This window comes from Dendrobates tinctorius, unplaced genomic scaffold (assembly GCF_039654945.1).
Source record: "Dendrobates tinctorius isolate UK_male_01 unplaced genomic scaffold, ASM3965494v1 ptg000014l, whole genome shotgun sequence".
Lineage (NCBI taxonomy): Eukaryota > Metazoa > Chordata > Amphibia > Anura > Dendrobatidae > Dendrobates > Dendrobates tinctorius.
The window spans coordinates 25,423,986-25,430,462 of NW_027361682.1; positions in this window are offsets into that span (position 1 = coordinate 25,423,986).

The following is a 6,477-nucleotide window of genomic DNA, read 5'->3' on the forward strand; positions in this document are numbered from 1 at the left end:
GCTGGTAACTAAAGTACATAGCGACGCCGTGCACTCGGCTTCGCTGGTGCTGATCGCTGGTGAAGCTGTCTGTTTGACAGCTCACCAGCGATCATGTAGTGACTCACCAGTGATCCTGACATGTCGATATCGTTGTCGGGATCGCTGGTGAGTCGCTATGTGTGACGGGGCCTTAACACTCCTCCAGGGAACTGTGTTTGTACTTGGTCCTGCATCGCCACCACTGTCCTGGCGAGCTTTATAAACCTAGGAATCTCTTCACTCTCCTGTTCTTCATCTCTATTCCTTCCAGGTTCCCGATATTTTATTCTGGATAGAGCATCAGCATGAATGTTTTCTGCTCCCCTCTTGTACGTGATTCTATACCAGAACTTTGCCATTCGGGCCACCCATCGTTCCAGAGCCCCTAGTTTCGCATTTTCCAGGTGAGCCAGAGGATTATTATTGGTGTGCCCTAGAACTTCAGACCCAGACAGATATTCCGCGAACTTCTCCGTCATAGCCCACACCAACGCAAGCAGCTCCAATTTGAAGGAACTGTAGTTGTCCGGATTATGTTCAGAATCGTGAAGGGGCTGACTTGCATAAGCAATCACCTTCTCTTTTCCGCCCTATATCTGCGACAACACAGCCCCAAGTCCATGCAAACTCCCATCATTGTGGAGAATAAACGGTTGAGAAAAGTCAGCATAAGCCAGCACAGGAGCTTCCGTTAAGGCTTTCTTCAGGACTTGAAAAGCTTCCTCCTGATGTTCTTTCGAACAAATCTTCCAGTTCTTTGCGCCAGAGGGTGCTCCTTTCAATAGTTCTTGTAATGGTCTGGCCCGGCGAGCAAAAATTTTTCACAAAACTGCGATAGTACCCAGCCAATCCTAGGAAATCTCGAACATCCTTCACTGTCTTTGGAGTGGGCCTATCTTGGATCACCACGATCTTCTCCTGAGAAGGTTTCACTCCTTCAGCAGACATAACATGACCCAGATATTCAATTTGAGTGCGAAACAGATGACATTTTCGGGGTTTTTCAGTCCGTGTTGTTATATACGACTCAACACTTGTTCCAGACATTGTAGATGTTCCTCAAATGAAGCAGCGTAGACAATGATATTGTCTAGATAAATCAGCATGGCTTCGAAGTTCAGATCTCCCAGGCACCTTTCCATGAGACGTTGAAAAGTTCCGGGAGCATTAGCCAAACCGAACGGCATCCGGTTGAACTTGAATAAGTCCATGGGCAAAATAAAGGCAGTCTTTGCTCGGTCCCAGTCTGACATGGGTACTTACCAATAGCCGCTAGCGATATCTAACGTTGAAAATAACTTTGCTTTCCCGAGCGCAGACAGAGACTCTTCGATCCGGGGTAATGTATATGAGTATTTCACGATACATGCGTTTAATTTACGATAGTCCACACAAAAGCGTAAAGTCCCGTCCTTCTTCCATACCAGCACTATTGGAGCAGCCCACGGACTTTGACTCTTTGTGATGACGCCTTTCCGCAACATCTGTCCCAGCCTGTTTTTCACCTCCTGATATAATTGCAGTGGAATTTGCCAAAATTGTTCTCTTATGGGTGCTGTATTTTCAGTGGGTATATTGTGTGTGATGGCTGTGGTGCAGTCAAAATCATCTTCGTGACGAGCAAACACGTCCCTATATCTACCCAATAGTGCTTCCACCTGCTGCATCTGTTGATGGGTGAGTTCAATCAATTCAGCTCGCATTTGGTCCAGGATAATTCATCCCTCTTGTATGTGCTGAGGCTCTGATGACACTGAAGCATTCACTGTTATGGTCCAGGGGTCTTCCTGGCGCACTTTCAACTGCACTGATTGGGGTGGCATTATTTCTTCAGGCATGCCCACAACTCAGGTTACTTCACTTCTGGGGAAAACTGTAATGTCCTGGTCCTCTAAATTAACACATCATATGGGTACGGCTTCATCCCGCATAGTGGCCAACATACGGGCTACCAAAAATCCCGAAGGCAGTTTCTCTGAACAGGAAGGCTCAATTTGAATCTCCACTCCCTCCAGCAGACTACGGGCTCAAACAGGCAGAGTCACCACAGTTTGACCTGGGGGCAACACGAGTTTGTCAGAAGAGGGCATAATTACTTTTCCTAATGCTTCTCCATCCTGGTATGACTCCTGCGCTTGAGCTACATGGACCAACTGTTGGAATATTCTTCTCTGAGGGGTGTGAGAACTCCACTGCTTCAGGGTCTCATTAGAGGGTTCGTTCATGAGAAGACCTAAATTCTTTTAAGACGTTCATTCTGAGAGTAACTGTGTGTCCGTCGATCACTTCTCCGCGGGTCATCACTACACCCCTACATCCCAGGTCTTTACCACACATGGAGATCTGCATTCATGCCACCCCTGCGACTGGAATGGGCAATTGATTGGCAGCCATCAACTTTATCACTGTGCCCCACTCGGGTCGCCCGATTTAAAAAAATGTCACCTGAAGTAAGCCTCTGGCATCATTGTCACTTGAGAACCTGTATCCACTAGCCAGTGTACTGCATGGCCATCAAACTCAGCCCAGAACAGAGGGCACGTAGACACTAAATTTGTGGGACTTCCAGTACTCCTCCCCGTCTGACCTGGCTGCAGTCGGAGCCGACGTCCCCCCCGACTCTGAGTCCTCTAGTTTAACCGATGTCGGGTGTCGGGGCTGAACTCTTCCCTGGCATGTGCACTCCCGCTCCATATGTCCATGTCCACCACAGTCAAAGGACATGATAGGCCTTGTTGATGGTACCCTCTGAGGTCCAGCCGAGACTCCGGGCCTCTACTGGCCCCTGAAGCATTTGCAACAGCCTTGGTCTTTTTCTTAACCTCAGCCAATTCTCCTTTCAAATTCAGATCTTTCCTTAATTCTTTCACCCATTGGAGTTCAGCATTCGTATTCACGGACACTTCTGCTCCCCGAACCTTCCCCACCAGGACTGTCATCCCCTGCTCTTGTTCTTGCGCACACGTCTCGCTCCCTATCTCAGGAAATGTTGAGTGAGGGTTCACCCGCACGTGCTCTCGCAGGGTCTGTTTTGTCAGCGCATCTCGCAAGCCCATCACTAATAGGTCTCGCAGTGTGATGTCCGTAGGGCCTATGCCAATACCGTCTTTTCTGACAATCGCAGTATGTAGCTCTTGCAGGGCATTCATGTACTGCGTCACAGTCTCCCTTTTCTTCTGCATGCGACTAAAGAGTTATGTCCTCAATTCCCCTATGTCAGTGGGGTCTCCATGGGTTTCTTCCAGAATCTGGAGCACCTTGTTAAAAGTGTCTCACTCTTTGGGGGCCCGTAACATCACTGAGTCTCTAACTTCTCCGTCTAATGTCATATTGGCTGCCTCGGCTTCTAATGCAGGGATAATGGGGTGCATTCTCATCATTCCTCGCATTCGCTCAGTCCAGCTCCACAACATAATGTTGTTACCCGTGAATTTCAGCAAATTGCTTAACATAACCCCCAGTGAGATACTGGTCCTTGGGCCGCCACCAACTGATGGTTCTGCCGCCTCCATGATGTTAGACTGCATCCTGCCGACTACGCCAAATGTAAGGTACTGGCAGGAACGCGGGAAGCAGTGACGAGCAGGAGGCAGAGCAATAGTTAACAGGTTCTTTATGTAAAAAGACACTAGCAGTAAATGAACCGCGCAGGGAGCACAAGGGTTTGACAGGTCTAAGATATACACAAATAGTAAAGCCTAAACGGTGCAGAGTTAGGAACGGTAATAAACGTGTTAACTTCTCAGTCCAGAGTCCCTGGACGGGAGAGGTTGGAAGTTCCTATGGTGGCGCCCTGTAGTTGGCGCCAGTCATCATTGAAACGGTCCCGGATGAAGTTGTAGCACAGTCTTTGTAATGAAGTGGTGTTTCCTGGCTTTTCCCGGTGGGTTCTCACGGTCCTTGTACACGGCGGGGAACGGGAGGCTTCCTGCGACACAGAGAGCGGAGTACAGTCCCGGAGCCAAGGCCGCAGCCACGCCTTCGCAGACAGCGTGGTGAGAGGTTTCAGCACTATGTCGTGCACCGGATCTAGTCGGGGACATCGGACTGTCTGGGCTCTCATAGGGGACAGTCTGAAGCTGCACAGTCAGCGTGCGCAGGGGAGGCCAGGCTGCAGAGCAGGCTCTGTGCATGGCCTGTGTGAGCGGAGATCGAGTCAACCTCCTCCCTCTAGGTAAGCTGTCTTCCCGCCAAAAGCCCCAGCTTCGCGCGCTCTCCTCTTTTTATGTCTCCCCCACCCCTGCAGTCAGGTGCCAAGGTTTGCTCAGGTCAGGAAATGCTTCCCCCTGCAACAATGGTGACAGCCCTGATGGTTCCAGCCCAGACACACAAGAAGCTGCTCCAGCCTGGTCCATCTCCCTACACTACCAATCATAGGCTGCATTATTTACATGATGAAGAGACTTCATTGCAGAAGCTTGGATTGTTGTCTGGCTCACCAGTGGAGATGGATCTTTTAAACCCTGGGTCTGGGTGGGCACACATACCACATGCATTGATGCAGCAGGTAAAAAGGCTCATAGGCAGAGAGGACTTGGCACAAACAGGAATCTAAAGAGCAGCAGAACAGGTGGAGGGGAACCCAGCAGGGATGGAAACAAGTTGAAAAGACAGCAAGTTCAGGTGGTGGAGCAAACCAAACATGGAACACTTGCGTCTTAATCCCAAGGCATAGCTGTGCTTCAAAATAGGTCTTAAAGAGGTCTAGGAAGATGATTTCATTGATCCACACCAAGCAACATGCAAAACCAAATGTGGTGAACAGCAGAGATCAGCAGACCCAGGGGAAGGATATGGAGCCCTGGATACCAGGGACAGGTACAGTATGTAACAGTTATACAGGGACCTGTGCATGACAGGCCAAAGGAGACTATCTTGCCGTGCCCACAGTGTCAAATTCACAGTAAAATCTGTATCCAAATCCACAGAATTTAGAGCACATTTGCTACTGTGAATGTCTCTGGCTAAATTGTTGTGAACATTTTCTAGTAGGTGGAAAAAATACTAGCCCATTGGTTGCCAAAAATCTCTTTTGCTTGTGAATGGTAGCTATAGATACATTTAGAGGGTACGCAAGAGCTTTGCTAACCCATGCGCAGACGAAAATGCAAAAATAAATTTGAACTGTGTATGTCACCAGGTTTTTGCTACCCCATATGAGAGCAACATAACATAGGGGAAGATACTCTTGTTCCAGTGATGTATCAGTATCACTTACTGAGCTGCTTGCTGTAGTTTTGAAAAAATCAGTTTTATCTGCTGCAGATCTACCAGTTCTCTGAATGCTGAGCTCTGTATAACCTCGCTCACACCACTGATTGGCAGCTATCTGTGTACACTGTACAGAGGCATAAAGCTGCCAATCAGTGGTGGGGCATGGTCGGACTATATGGCAGCAGATTTCATAGACCTCTAGTGATAATCTCCTGCTGATAAAACTGTGATTTTATCAAAACTACAGCAGCAGCCTAGTAAGTGATGTGGCGCCCCTGAGGGTCCAGTCCCCACAGAGGTACTGCACCTTATCCAGAGGTGTGGTATCCCATCCTCAGGTAAGGAGGGAGCACTACCCAGGACTAGGGTTGAGCGAAACGCGTCAAATTGATAAGTCGCCGACTTTCGCTAAAGTTCGGTTTCGCCGATCGAAACCTGACCATAGCGTGAGGTCGGCCATTTGGTCGCCGACCCGCGCACCAAAGTCACGTTTCCCATGATGCTTCCAGCACCTTTTCTCATCCAATCATCAAGGACGCACACTGTGGGCAACGCGATGACATCGGCAGCGGCCTCCACCATCTTAGAGAAGGGCATTCGTGTGATTGGCTTGCTTTGTGTGGCGTCACAATGGCTATAAAAGCCCTGACCGCCGACCGCCATTTTACTTCTGCCGATCTTAGCATAGGGAGAGTTTGCTGCTGATGATTCTCAATGGGGAGAGCGTTAGGCAACAAAGAAAAAAAAACTGTGCTTCTTCTGATAGCGATTTCAACTGTACAGTTAGTGTGCAGTGACAGGGGAGGATTTTTGTGTGTGCAGCAGCGCCGGTGTTTATTAGGCTGCCTTATAAGGCTACCTGATAGCTGCATTGCTGTGTGTACACTGCTGTGCAGACTGCTTTTCTAAAAGCAAAAAAACTTTCATTCTGATTTTCTGCACAGTTACAGAGAGTTCATTTTTTCACATACCGTATAGAGGTGTACGCTCCTCACATACTACCGTGTACCGGCTGGTATCATGGACATATACATGGTATCTGTGTGTGACTCCGTAAAAAAATAGATGGAGATTTTAAATTTTCCATACATACGCTGTATAGAGCTGTCCGCTTCTCAAACAGTGTCGTATATCTGCTGTTTGTATTGCGGTCAAATCTATACAGAGACAGCGTGTGTGTGAGACTCCGTAAATACATATACGGACATTTCAATTTTTCTATACACCGTATAGAGCTGTCCA